The sequence below is a fragment of the Pinus tabuliformis genome, chromosome 3_2 (genome assembly GCF_031772625.1).
Source record: "Pinus tabuliformis cultivar Carrire ecotype Pingquan chromosome 3_2, CPIR1, whole genome shotgun sequence".
NCBI lineage: Eukaryota > Viridiplantae > Streptophyta > Pinopsida > Pinales > Pinaceae > Pinus > Pinus tabuliformis.
Genome location: NC_142302.1, coordinates 984,204,867 through 984,220,766, shown reverse-complemented (window position 1 = coordinate 984,220,766; position 15,900 = coordinate 984,204,867). Strand labels below are relative to the sequence as shown.

General features: G+C 37.6%; 1 pseudogene; it reads left to right on the top strand.

Moving 5' to 3' along the window:
• Positions 1-216: 216 nt before the first annotated feature.
• LOC149183910 (uncharacterized) overlaps positions 217-15,900 on the top strand; it is a 28,363-nt pseudogene continuing 12,679 nt past the window's right edge.

The following is a 15,900-nucleotide window of genomic DNA, read 5'->3' as shown; positions in this document are numbered from 1 at the left end:
ACAAGTGAACCAGTCACAGGTACAACAGCCATGGGAGGAAGAGATATCTGGAATGAACCTCCAGTGCTTATGGTATTGGATCAAGCCCGTGCAATTCTCAAGCGCGCAGGATGGCTGCAATATCTGAATAGATTGCAGGGATTTCATGAGGAGCTGACGTTGGAATTTCTGCAGAATTTGTAGAACGACAGCACAATGGTAAGAGGAAGAAGTATAATGGTCTCGGAAGCGGTCATAGCCAAAGTCACTGGACTTCCGGCTGAGGGAACCAAATGGACAGAAAAGCATGTCCTTCTACACAATGCGGTTGAAGTATTCCAGGATCCAGGTGAGCAACTGGTGCGGATAGGAAAAGGGATTCATCCTTCGACGTTAAGGCAGTCGTGGCAAGAATTGGCTGTCATCGTGCAAAGGTACATTACCTGCGATGGTTGACACGATGTGGTAAAGCCCCGCCAACTGAAACTTCTAGCTATTTTAAAATAGAAAATTTCAGTTAATATGCTATTTTATTTGAATTCCCTATTACATGATGTCGCCCGTCGAGTTAGGACAACTAAGGACCCACACAAAGTAATCAGTCATCATGGATTGATTAAATTGATTATCATGAATGGACTGGCCCAATAGTAGTTAACCTGGGACAATGTTGTAAATCCTACTTTGGCTCCACCCCCAGAAAACACAGTAACAGAGCAACAAGGGCCAAGAACCCTAGGTCCGAGAAGGACACTGAAAAGAAAGAATTCCTCTGTGCCCCTGAACCCAGCAAAACATAGGCGCTCTGTGCGAGTGAGAGCCCAACAACGTATCCTAAGTCAAGCAGATGAGGCTGGACCATCCCGCACACCACCTCCAAGTCTGCAAAATTCCCCTTTGCAAGACTATGAGGAGGAAGTGGCCAGGGTATTGGAAAACATGGGAATATTTGGCGAGGGTAGAGAAAAATTCGGGAATGTTGAAGAATAAATTGTACCCCCAACCAGTCTACCCCTGCTGACAGCCCTGGTCATGAGAAAACCTTGCCATTCATTGATTCTGTGGAAGAACAGAGGGAACCAATCCCTTCTGTGGAAAAACCCCTTGAAGCGGAGGTACATGAAGAGGAATTCATTAGAGAAGAAAATCAGATAGTAGACATCGGTCCAGTGGACCCCCCAGCTGAAAAAGATCCTGCAGATGAAACCCTGGGAGATGTAAATCAACCAGGTAACACTATTATTTCTAAGTCCCCTGAGGACGAGGCCTACCTAGAAGAAAACCAGGAGAACGAAAATTGTTCAGGAGATACCATTGTATTGGGATCTCTTGAAAAATAAATCCATGACAAAGAGGAGCTAGAAGGTGAAGCTCCATCGGGAGATACAGTTCTAGTTGGAACCCTCCCTGATGCTGACACAATACCACTTGTACAGGAACCAGAGGACAATGCAACCCACCACCAGTTGGAAGTCCTGTAATAAAGAAGTCCTACAAGGATAGGCTCAGAAAAATGCTTAAGAAGTATAGAAAACAAAAGAGAATAATTGGGCAGCTAAGGCAGTGGTTAAAAGAAGCCATTAGAGCCAGGAATTTGAAAGTAGAAAAAGAGACCACAGGCATGCAGACAGAAGATTGTTTTGGAAAGGATGTTGAAACCCAAACCGAGGATCTTTTGGCTTGCCCAAAGGGAACTCATAGAGAGCCATGTCTTGTAAAAGACACTGAAATGCACATTGAAGACCCCTGTGTTTTCTGGACTACCCCACCATGGATACTGTTGTTCAAACAGATGCTGAAGAGGACATTCAAATTGATCATTGCATGATTCAAGAGGCAGCTGAAGCTACTGTTCAGACCGATCCCATGGAGACCCAGGATGGAGAAACCCAAACAGAGGAGACACCTGCTTATATTCCCCTAGTAAGGGAGGCGTTTATTAGCAGACTTCAGAATGAACTACTGAAGGTTCAGTAGGAATTAGCCCAGTACAAATAAAAGGTAGTGCCCCTGCATGAACATCAAGAGTTGAGGAAGAAATTTGAGGCACTAACCGTAACTGAAGATGAGACCTTTTCTCAGTACAAGGCTAAACATAAAAAGGTTGAGAAATCACGGGACAAATTACAGAAGGCTAAAGAGTAGTTGGACACTATTTTCTCTCTTTATTCAGACACTCTGTCATGCAGAGACCCTGCTACAAATTATGCCCTATTCCTCATGGAAAGGTTCCTCCTGCTGAAAATCAAAGCTGCTAAGGCTGGAAAGCCTGTGGAAATCAAGACTACCCCGGATTTTGTCAAATGCTTTAGAGAACATGTACAATGCCTCCTCTGTGAAATTTATATGCACAATCTTTCTAGAAGGCATCAGGGACAACAACCTTGGGCTCTTTATAGGGGATGTACAACTCCAAGAATTTCTCTATTTTGCTACTAATCAACTCAAGTGGGCCAAGGCTCACAGTATTTTTAGGAGGCATGAAGAAGGGATTGACCTATGGGTGAGAGGGGAACCAACCAAACCCTTGCATCTCTCTGTCAGACATAAGCAGTTCATGAAGTGAGTCAGTGTTGTGGGCCAAATGGGCCCATTTCACACAAATATTATACAAGCCGGAAAGGAGTACTTCCAAGAGATTAAGGAGGAAGCCTTGTCTGCAGCCAGACAAAGGTGGGAGGTCTCTAGCATTACTGTTAGAAATCGAGAACCATTTGGATACCGGAACTTTAAAGTTGCCTCCTCTCGTTTCTACAAGTACAGTAACATGGTTTTAACCATGGGGCCTAAATGGATAGGATGTCGGTATAGGACTCCAATCATATGGTATCCTCCAGATAAGTATCGTTGTGACTACACCTTGAAGGATCAAGACATTACCTAGGCTTTCGCTATACTAAAGAAGAAAAATGGCTTCAGAAATTATAAGGAGGAGGTATATCTGGCCTACTCCCTAACTCAGCTACACATCAATTATTTAATTGCATGAGGACATGCAACAAGGTAAGCTGGGGAGTATGTTGGGTCAGGAAAAAGGTATGTTTTCTCTTTGTAAATAGCTTATTTCAACATTTATCCTTACATGGTTATCTCTGTTTATGGATCAAAATAAAGGAAATAACAACTAAAGTTGGATAAAAGTACTTGGTAACAAATTAGATAAATCTAGCACGAGAAACTAACTTTTTACTATCCTTGTGTGTAGAAGACGCGGATTGGTCAATAGTCGTTCAATCGACAGAGCAGCACCAGGCCATAAAAGGAAAAGACAGTGTCTGAGGCAGGCAAGACAGTGAGAGACCAGGCAGACTGATGCTATTTCATGACAAGATTAGATTATGTATAGCGAAATCCTCAAGATCCCCTGATCATGAGGATTCACTTTTATCTAGTTTACTCTTTTAATGTTATATATAAGGCCAAAAGGCAAAAGAGTTCAGAGTTCAAACTTTCATAATTTGTAATTATTCTTTTTGAGACATATAATATTGTTATCTTAGTGATGATGTAATCTTGTTACTTATATTAATGAAGAAAGACTGCGTTTGATCCATACTTATATTTTGAGTATTTCTTAGCGGAGACTTCTGGCGACTCTGGGCCCGGTCAAGAGAAGTTCTACTTCTTTCTTGTGTTATAATATTTTTACTTAGTCTTTATTGATTGTTAATGTTCAATTGATATCATTTCGCTTATTGTGAAGATTGACGATTCCGATTCATACTGTTGTTCATTTAGATTTAGATTTAGCCGTGTGATATATCTGAGTAACGCTTTGATTGGATTGGTTATGTTAGTTTTAGTAGTAGATTGTTGTTCATTCTGAGTGATGTTACCATAGATCTTAGAGATAACATTAATCGATTTCCATGATTTGCTTACATAGATCAATTGCTGCTTAGAGATCATTTATCGTTATATGCTTGCTTGTTGTTTAATTATCATATTGCCGTTCAATTCAGATTTCCATTTAATTATGATATTGCCATTCAATTGAGATTGTCGTTTAATTATCATTTGCCGTTCAATTGAGATTTCCGTTCAATTAGGATTTGCCGTTCAATTGGATTTGTTGTTCAATTCGAATTTGCTATAGATTATCATTGTTGTTCAGTTGTTATAGTTCTCTTTCTTGATTGAGTGAGTTAGTCTTAATTCTATTTGAAGGTTGCCAAGCATGATTCTTTGCATTCGCATTCAAATTCATTTGATTTCAGAATAAGTTAAACATAATTGCAGAGTGTGTTAAGAGTTCTTTCAAAGTTATTTCTTTCAGAATTGTGTGGATTGAGTTGAAGAGATAGTTATTAGTGATTGCAACGATTTACCATTAGATAACCTTTGAATTCATTGCATATATTGTGCTGACACTCTTGAGATAAAAAGACTTACCTTGGGTTGACAATTAATGTAGGGATTAGTATTGCCTGTAAAAAGACATCTTAGTGCACCAACACATGGCATCAAAATACACATTTTTCTGAAGCTATCCACAACTACATACAAATAATCATGACCTATTTTTGACAATGAAAGACCTCCTAAAAAATCCATAGAAACACTCTCCCATGGTCGTGAAGGAACCAAAAGTGGTGTGTACAATCCTAACTTCCCATTGATAGGCTTACTAATTACACATAATGAACATCACTTAATAAAACGAGATACAGTTTCAAGCATACGAGGCCAATAACAATACCTCCGTAGATGTGCTACTGTCTTGCTTACACCGAAATGACCAGAAATAAGAGAAGTATGTGCCACTCTTATGATGTTAACTTTTTATCACTGTGGAATACAAAGCTTGCAAAGATGGTACAACAAGTTAACATGCAAATGATAATCCAATTCCTCTACTTGGTTACCTTGACTCAAGCTTGCATAAACATCTTAAAAGTCATTATCTAATGCATATTGCTCAATATAACTTTCATGTAAAATAGAATTATGCTTGAGTAAAGTAGTTGCACTAACAATAGGCCTAGAAAGCATATCAACAACTTTATTGTAGATACCTTTCTTATACCTGATTACCAAGTGGAATTGTTGAAGAAAACCCATCCATCGAAAGTGCCTTGATTGTTGCAACTTTGATTGAGATTGCAAGTATTGCAATGGTTGATGATCAGTGTGAATGATTGTTTCCTTACCCATCAAGTAGTGTTTCCATTTTTTCACACTTTACACCAATGCATACAATTCCTTGTCATATGTAGGTTTTGAAGCCCCGAAAATCGGGTCTATAACAAGGGGGTTACCCACCCGGTCCGGACCTCAACTCCTTTTCCGTTTGGTATAGTGGGTCTGACTGGGTATATGGGACCAGTTTCCCAATATAGGTGTGTGTGTGTGTGTGTGTGTTGGACTGATATTTCTGTTTCTAACAGTTTCTAAATGGAATACTTCTACTCTAATTCTAATCTAATAATATGGAAATTGTATTCTAATAAACAGAAATATATAAATCTACACTAACCCGGGGTGTAATCTTTCCTTTATGCGATCTAAAATGATTTCAAATAACAACTGGTAATAAAGATCATTCAACTGCTATGAGAAAAGAATTCAATAAAGATGAACCACTTCATATAAAAAGTTAGACGAAACAGTTGTGAAAAACATATCGCATAGTAAGCTACTCATACACTAAGCATAAATAAATAGCTATCACTGTACAAAAGTGCCAAATGATAACTCAGGCATTCATACATTAATATATAAATAACTGAACATGAAAATCACTCTAACACAAGGCAGAAATAGTTAAGAGATAGAAATACCATTTATAACTAGTCCTACTCATGAGCTTCAAGCGATAATGATTTATCTCTTCTTGATCTAACATCCACTAAGAGTACAAAAGTGCAACATCAGTAGCAGATATCAAATGTAAACATCAATAAATCCTGTTCCATTCATTCATCAAAACCTCCTCAGAGGGTACAAAAATGCATGTTCTGGGGATAAGTTTTTGATAAATTTCAGGACCCTTCTCTAAATGCATGAGAAGGGTTTAAATACTACTAACTAAATCTAAAAATAAATTATTACAAAAATGTAGGATGCGGTTTAAATGACCGTCCTCATTTAAGGAAAATAAAACTAAAATTGAATCTAAAATTAAAACTACTTCTGTATTTGGTCCTTGAAATCGCACGCATGCAGCATCTGTTTGAGAAGAGTCGGGTGGCCGACTTCCGATTTTAGCTGAGCTGAGAAAACATAATCGACAAGAGTTGGCGCCATCTTTTCAGCCGAATTGATGATACACTCAAGAGTCATCCATTGGCTATGTGGCTTTACCAAGTATGCCCAGTAATAATCCCAGTTCAACTTGGTTAACCCTTGGATTGGTTGTGCCTTTTCTTTTTTCTTCTGCTTCCATTCTGTCTGTATTGTTACTTTCTTGCAATTTTCGGGGCTTACATGTGAATGGGAAATTAGCAGCATTCCTTTTCGAGAAATTTTCCTCAGCAATGCGCGATTAGCGCTAGGCGGAAATTGCCTCCGTTTCTTGGTCCGGGTTTCCTTGATGCATTTTTCACCTTTTGCACTTTTTCCTTCCAGCAGATATAAAGTTCAAAATTTGTGAAAATAATATTTCCATAAGCTCTTGACCCTGAGTTTTAAACTGTCTGTTTCTAATATCAACGTTGTCCAATATCCACTTAACCATGTCTGTGTATGGGAGAATTTTGTGTCTTGCTGCTATCCGGTGTAATAATGAGCAGGCTAGCTCTGTGATAGATGCCTCAGAAGAACTATTTGAACCCGCGGTAGCAGCAACTTCCATTACTCTGGGATTTTCCTCTTCAAGCAGATTATGCATGCCTTCCCACGTAGCAATTCCTGTGTTTCTATTACAGGCCGTGTCTGTATATAAGGGTGCCATTTCTTTTTCTTTAGAGCTCGAAACTTTGCTTTTCTTTCCCATTTTAACCTGCGTATTGCTTTGTATCATTCTCTGTTCTCCGTTCCTGCAATTCACAAGTGAAGTGAAAATAATGACAAGGAAGGGTGATGGGAAAGTTTTAAATGCTAAAGACACATCAAATATACCACCTTACGTGAGATGATTTTTCGATAAGCACGAAACCATATTCCATTAATAACTGGCAACTAACTCATTTATTAGCATTAAAGCGCATAACCAGGTGTCAGCTTATGGAAAATACTTTTCTTGAATAACGAGCCCGAAAGATCTGCGATGAAGCGATTTTGCGATTTGCTTCGCAATATCGCAGATCGCAACATCGCGAAATGATAACATCGCAAAATCGTAACATCGCAAAGTTGGTCGCTCGTGATATCGCATTATCGCATTGTCACTGTATCGCGAGATCGCAATATCGCAATATCGCAGATCGCAAGAACGTTATGTATGACAATCTTTGTTAACCTGTTTTCTGCGAAATGCGATTTGCGATCGGCGTCATCGCATATCGGCAAATTAAAGTTTTTCAATGTAAATTGTATTTGCTGGATGCGATGCGATATTATCGCGTATCGCGATCTCACAATATTGGAATTCGGTTTGTAAGGTGGTCTTCTATCATCTTTTTTACGATGCGATATTTCCTAAGGAAAGATTTTGTTTCACTTTATCATAAAACTTAGATTTTTTTAGATTTTGCAAGGGGGTTTCCTAAGCTTATGATGGTAAGCTTATTCAAAAAAGGAAATTTAAGCACTACTTTGATTTTTTTAAATTTCTAACTAAGGGTCCCCACTTATTTAGTATTAGGAATAACACTAAATAAGAAGGGGGGGTTGTTGCTGGCCACAACAGTAGGATAGTTAATCACTGCACCATTAAAAGTTTCTGAATGAAAACAAATAGGCTTACCATGTTGCATGAGGACTGCACCCATGACGTAGTCACTAGCATCAGTCTGAATCTCAAATGACTGTCTCAAGTCTGGAAGTGAAAGTACTGGAGTTGTATTGATCTTTTCCTTCAATGCATCAAAGGCCTTTTGTTGTTTTCCTCCCCACTGAAAAACCTTTTTCACACTTGTCAATGCATGCAAAGGAGCTGCTATAAGAGAAAAATTAGTAATGAATTTCCTCCAATATTGGGTGCTCCCAAAAAAATTCTTACCTCAGTAATTGTCTTGGGCCTTGGCCAATTCACAATGACGTCAATCTTGGAGGGATCTATTTTCAACTCACCTCATCCAACAATATGACCCAAGTAAACTAAAGAAGTTTTTCCAAACTCACACTCTGACATCTTAAGATACAACTGCTCCTTTTTAAGACATCAAGTAATTTTCTTACATGCATGACATGTTCATCACGAGATTTATTGAAAATTAAGATGTCATCTAAGTATACTATAACAAACTCATCAAGAAATGGCCTCAACACATCATTCATCACACACATGAATGTAGCAGGAGCATTACATAAACTAAAAGTCATAACTAGCCATTTAAACAAACCTTGTTTTGTTTTGAATGCTGTCTTCCAAATGTCTCCTTCAGCTATTCTAATTTGATGATAGCCACTCATTAAGTCCAACTTAGTAAAATACTTTGCATCTTTCAATTGATCAAGTAAATCGTCTATTCTAGGCAGTGTGTAATGATTATTTACCATAATTTTGTTCAATGCACGAAAGTCCACACACATGTGCCATGTTCCATCCTTCTTTGACACCAAGACAATAGGTGAACCACATGGCAAGGAAGATGGTCTGATGATCCCTTTATTCAACAACTCTTGAATTTGCTTCTTAATTTCTGCACTTTCCATCACTGACATCCTGTACATGCCAATGTTAGGAAGATGACAATCTTGCTCCAACTGCATCTCATGTTGGATTCCTCTTTTGGGAGGTAATCGCTTTGGTTATTGAAACATCTCATCCTATTGGTTAACTACATCAACCAATTCATATTTCAAATTTGAATCAAAACCTTTAAAATATTCATTATCAACATCATTCTTGGGTTTGATCATTAGAAGCACAAAATTATTGCTTGAATTCACTAGTCTTTTCATCTACCTCGCATTAACAAGTGAAAGATTTAATTTCTTGCTATGAGCTCTCACAATATATTCTACTCCATCTTTGAATAAATGATATTTGTTTTCATGTCTATGGAAGATATATTTTCTGTCATAAAGGTATGGGCTTCCCAAAACTATGCCACATATATCTAATGGCACAACATCAAGCTCCACTTCATCTATGAAATTTGCAGTAATGGCGAATTTCAGTTTACACTTTCTAGTAACCTGCAATTGTGCATTGTCACACACCCATCCAAGTGGATATGGTTTATGATGTGGAATGGTTTCCAAGTTTAAACTTTTGACAATGTTTTCATAGATAAGATTGGCTTGAGAGCCACTATCGAAAAGTGTATCAATCTTGTTATGTTTTGAGATCACCCTTATGTGAAAAAAGTTTTATTCTCTTCTTTTCATTTGGAGTTTCATTTTGTGAGTTTGAAGAACTAATGCTAGCAACGGATTCTTTTCCTTTTAACCCCATGGCTATGATTTTAGTTTCATCACCTGAATCAGATCCCAAATCCTGTTGAGTGGTTGCAGTTGTCTTTTTTTCCCCTTGTTGTTGTTTCTTTTTGGTCTCATTTCGGGATGAAGCTTCCAACAATGAGCTTCATCGTGACCCTCTTTGGAACAATGTTTGCATGTAAATTTATCTCCTTTTTTGTAGATGCATTTTTCTTTCCCTTCCCTTTGAAACCCTTTTCCTTTCCTTTACTCTTAAATGGATTTTTACTACCTTCTTTTGGGCTGTTTTTCCTTCTTGCCTCAAGATGAGTGGCTTGCACACACACATCATCTAGATTATTTGGATTAAACATTAAGATAGTATGCCTAAGGTAACTATGTAAACCCCCTATGTACTTCAACAATGTGTCATGTGATTGAAAATCTACACCTAACATTAAAGACCTTTTCTGAATTATTGGGTGTAATCTTGCACATTTTGACCTTTAAGCTGTCTAAAGTTTTGCCAATTCATGAAGGATTTTTGCATATAATCTAGAGGGTAGAATTGTCTTTTGATTGCACAATGAAATCAATCCAATAAATTGGGATCTTACTGTGTTTTTTAATCTCCTCTTGTGTCTTTGATTCCCACCATACTAGTGTTGCACCCTCCATTCTCAAGGAAGCTAACTGAATCTTTATGTCATCCTCTTGAAGGTTTTGAATCCTGCAATAGACCTCCAACTGACGAATCCAATTATCAATCTTCTCTACATTCATTTCACCATTATACATGGGTAGCTCAAATTTAACATCAAGTTTTAAAAAAGGTGATTTACTAGTTCCTTTTGAAGTATGATGATGAGTATGAGTAAGGGTTGTGTTAGTGGAAGAGGGTGAAGATGCTTGTGAAGAAGAAGATGAAGAATATGGTGGAGAGGGTGGAGGTTTGTCTCCATTTCCATTACCTCCTCCTAAAGAACCTTCTCCTTTGGGAGGTTTGGATCTTTCACCTTGCAATCTGGTATTCCTCTCTTCATAGAGGACCTTCACCATCCCTGTCATATCAAAGAAAGCCTTTCTAAAGGTCTTCTCATCTTCTGTCATGTTTGTAGGTTTTCCTTCCTGAGACATGATCTTTGGAGTCTCAACTGCAACTTGAGGTTGAATTGGTGTTGGAGATTGTGGAAACCTTGCTCTCCTTCCCCTTGACCCAACTTCAGGGCTTCCAACTAGCTCCCCTTATCCTCTTTTGAGTTTTAACCTTGTAAGCATGACATAAAGTTGCAAACAGTTAAATCCTTCTTTCACAAAGTAAACCTAGTGCTCTGATACCAAAATGGTCTGATTTAGAATATCAGATTGTTGTGCTAGGATCCTCCTCAGATTAGAAACAAAATGCTTTCATTGTGCTTAAGGATTCATGATTTTTTGCAAGTGAAAAATGAGATTTTATGTTAATTTTATGAGAAATTTAACATAAATAAAAGACTGAACAACAACATAAACATGTACAGAACATCATCAAAAATAAATTACAACATGAACATGATAAAGGAGTTCACCCCTCCTGGGCTACGTCTCCTTGGTCCAACTTCCAATGGCTTGGGCCTCTCTATTATGCTAAAAAATGTAAAAATATGTGTTTACAATGCTCAAATGCTTCTGAAACCTACTCCAATGAGTCCAAAATGTCCAAAAATGGCTACCTAACCTCTTTTTGCATGCAATTTGGTCGAAAAATGAGAAAGTTATGACCTCTCCTAGTTTCTCCACTATTCACTCCACAAATTGCACCATATCCGGCATGATCCTACAATTTCGCCCCAAAAATCGCTAACTGGGAAAAAATTTCATCGCGCGATGGGTAAAATTGTAGGATCGTTAAAAAGTCCTATAACCCCCGCGTGGTCACAACAAATGTCACGATTAGCGGAGCGGGTTCACATGGATGCTTGGACTCGTGGTTAGTGCTGGTGGTAACGTAACTGTTTGCGGGCTACGGACGAGGTAGTGGCATGGGAGGGTTGCTGATGGTTACGCTAGTGGTCTCCCCCCAACCTGACAACCAACAAAACTTAAATACAACCCACGACCATTGATAGTTAAGTATCATCATGCGAGCACAACGATAAACCTTAGCGCTATTGTGTGGGAGGTCACGTGTTCAACCCTGGTCTCTGACATGTCTTTTCCAACAAATTTTGATTGACCATTAGGAGGACACGTGGCGGCCTCCGACTTAGCCACGTGTCTCCTCTTGATTGGCCCGTACCCATAGACATGGACCAAGCAAAACCCGACATTTGTCACCTTCTGATTCACCACCTATAAGGCATATTATGAGGATATTCGACATAATATTCCAAGGAATATTATTTTTGCTGATTGGGCTATATGGATGCCCATTCAACATCCCTGTCAGCTCCTGCACCAAATTTTCCTATTTGTGAAAACGAACAGATCGCGTTTCTGGGAGCATACGGTGTCTGTTTCATGCGAAATGAGTTGTGCTAGATTTAGGAAGACGAGCACTACACTGTTGTTCAGGTTCCACACCATTATGACAACTTTGATTTTTGAGCATAATTTTGAGCACCTGATCAGTATCCCTCATACAACCATGTCATATTGACATCATATGCTACCATCACCTCTTGAGAGCCAACCAAATGCTGCCATGTGTCCTGTCGAAGTAGAGAGAAAGGGTCCCTCGATCCTTGGTTTTGCAAGCGATTTCCTTTGTAAATCCCTTCTCCCTGTAACCTTGACGCTTTTAAGGAATTGATTTAATAAGAGGTTACGAGGTTCAGCCTTCCAGAGTTCTGGGTTTCCGGTCCTTCCTGCTCCCCTACTTCATTGTAATCCTATAGCCTTTTAAAAGAAATATCAGGGCTGATTCGAGATTATGACCTTCCGAGATTTTTTCCCATGTTCCCGGCTCCATGCCATCCAGTGCCTCTTTTAAATGGATTTCCATGGTTCCAGGTTTCCGACCTTCTAGGGACTGCTCCTAAGGACTTCAAGGTCCTTACTTTGACTACCTCAAACTTTTGATCCAGGAGGCCATTTGCAAACTTCTTTATACCATTGGAAATTTATTTCAGAGCACTTTCCAATTGAGTAGGTTTGATGTAGTCTTTGAGCCCATTTTCTACCTGAAAAATGGCTTCAAACTCTCTGTTATTCTTTGCACCTTGACCCTTCTTCTTGTGCCTAGAACTTGCTCTTCTGAGGCATTTTGTAGGGTTCCACATACCATTGGAGAGATCTTTCTAGGCACTCACCAACTATGCGACTTTCAGGAATAACAAAGATGATCTCTTGAGACATAATCCTCTCCAAATTCTCGGACTCACCAACCAACATAGTCATCATTTTATGGCTTCTCCACTAAGCTTGCTACTATGATGATTCTCTACAAAATACTCCAACAACTATGGGACTCCCCCTAAACTGCATTCTCCTCAAAGCTAAGAACTGTTGCATCTATCCTTAATGCTAGTACTATTGACATCAATGCCAACAAACAAAGTGCCAACAACCATTCAAACAATTCCAATTGTCTAACAAGATCAATTAAAGCTTCCTAATCTTCAATATACCCCAACTTTACTGTAATTAGTAGATAGATTTGTTATTAAACCTGATGGTATATTAGAAGATGTGTTTGTATCTTTAGATTCATGGGAGTATCATGTTGATTTTATGATTTTAACTCCCAAGAATAATTTAGGAGGCCATCGAGTGATCCTTGGTAGACTTTGGCTAGCTACAACTGATGCATTTATAAGTTGTATATCTGGTGAGATGTACATTTTTTATGGCAGTTCTAATAAGATATTCACATTATATCCCCCTGTAAAACCTATAACTGAAATATAAAGTGAAGTTTGGATTGATGATGATAATGAAGACTTTGAGGATATTCAACCTGTATTTACTCTTTCACAAATCGATGAGGAGGATGAATTAATCAAGCAAATGAACAATAATGATTCTTCTTCATGTTGTGAACAAGCTCAAAGTTTTCAAGGACATTGTAATATTGAATATTTATCATCTCAACAATCTAAAATAGATTACATTCTATAGAAAAGTTTGGAAATTCTTTAGAAGAATTTTTTCTAGGCAAAACATTAAACATTAATAATAACTTGAAATAATTTCAAAAGAAATAACTGATAAAGATGCTACAAAAACATTCTTTTGCATATGCATGGGAATACATTGATATGAATGGAATTGACCCTAGTACATGTATGCATCATATTTACATTGAGGAAAATGCCAAAATAGTAAGGAAACCACAGAGAAGGATGAATCCTAATCCGAGAGAAATTGTTAAGGAGGAACTACAAAAATTGCTCAATGTGAATTTGATTTATCCAATATTAGATAGTCAATGGGTTTCACCTTTAGTGATTGTTCCTAAGAAGATTGGAAAGTGGAGAGTGTGCATTGATTATAGAGAACTAAATAAGGCTACTTTAAAATATCATTTTCCACTGCCTTTCATTGATCAAGTATTAGATACCTTAGCAAGGAAGAAATATTTTTCATTTCTTGATGGTTTCAGTAGATATAACCAAATTCAAATAGCACAAGAAGATCAAGATAAAACAACTTTTACATGTCCACGGGGTACGCATGCTTACATAGTACTTCCTTTTGGGTTATGTAATGCACCTACAACATTTCAAAGAGTAGTTTTAGGTATCTTTTCTGACTTGATTCATGATTGTGTAGAAGTTTACATGGATGATTTCACTATCTATGGAAACAATTTTGAAGAAGCTCTTGAAAAATTAGAAAAAATTCTCATTAGATGGAAAGAAACAAATCTTTCATTGAGTCATGAAAAATGTTTTATGATGTTTAATGAGGGAATTGTTTTGGGTCACCATATTTTAGGTGATGAAATCAAGGTGGATGCATCTAAGGTAGAGGTAATTTCTAAAATTTCAATTCCTACTTGTCAAATATATGTTAGAAGTTTTCTTGGTTTTACAGGATATTATAGAAGATTCATACAAAAACTTCACAAAAATAACTTCTCAACTCTTTAAATTTCTTACAAAAGATTGTGATTTTGTTTGGAATTTTGATTACGAGAAGGAATTTGAATTATTAAAATAGATAATTACTGAAGCATCAATCTTAAGAGGGCTTAACTAGTCCCTTCCTTTTCACATTTCAATTGATGCTTCAGATACAACCTTAGGAGTTGTGTTGGGATAGAAAGATTTGAATCCTTATGTTATTTATTACACAAGTAAAAATTTGGCTCTTGCAGAGTTAAATTATACAGTAACAGAAAATGAGTTTTTAGCCGTTGTTCATGTCATCAATAAATTTTGACATTATATTATTGGTTATGAAGCTTTCATTCATACAGATCATTGTGCTATTATATATTTAATGAATATACCAATTACTAATGGTAGGATTACTATATGATTGTTATTATTATAGGAATTCAATATTACCATTTTGGATAGGCCGAAAAAGGAAAACACAGTTGTTGATTTCCTTTTCTAGGATGCAAAATGATAATATTGATACCCTTGTAAAGGATAATTTTCCCGATGAATATATTTTTCCAGCATCTAATAAAACTCCTTGGTTTTCAGATATTGCTAACTTTTTTGCTACAAGAAAGTTTCTCCCACAATAATTAGCCAAAGAAAGATAGAAAGTTATCAAGGCCAATGCACGTTACTCATGGATAGAGCGAGAATTATACTGAAATGGAACTGACTTGATCATCCAGAGATGATGAACCATGTGGAGGACACTATGCTGATAGAAGAACTGCATACAAATCCCATCTTTCTGGATATTACTGCCCTTCTCTTTTTAGAGATGCCAAGGAATACGTCAAAAGATGTGACAATTGCGAAATAACTTGAAGGCCCATATAGTCAGATGAAATGCCTCTACAACCTCAGGTACTGGTAGAGCCTTTTGAATAATGGGCTCTAGACTTCGTTGGTCCAATTAACCTTCCATCTAAAGAAAATAGCTATATTATTGTTTGTACAAATTATGTTACAAAATGGTTAGACTCTAAGCCACTTCTTTTCGTTGTTGAAAATGTTGTAGTTACACTTCTTTTTGCGGATATTTTCACTTGTTTTGGTGTCCCAAGGAAAATTGTGATAGATCAAGGTGCTCAATTCACATCCAAGTTGGTGCAGAAAATTATGGAGCTATACAAGATCAAACATTGAAAATATACTCCATATCGCCCACAAGCCAATGGGCAAGTGCAATCCACCAATAAATTACTTGAAGTAATCCTGACCAAGACTGTACACTTGCACCAAAGAGATTGGGCAGAAATGGCTTTGAGAGGCACTTTGGGCATACCACATCACATGGACGAAAATTTCTGGACATACTCCCTATGAGCTTTTATATGGGAATCAAGTCTTGCTTCCAATTGAATTC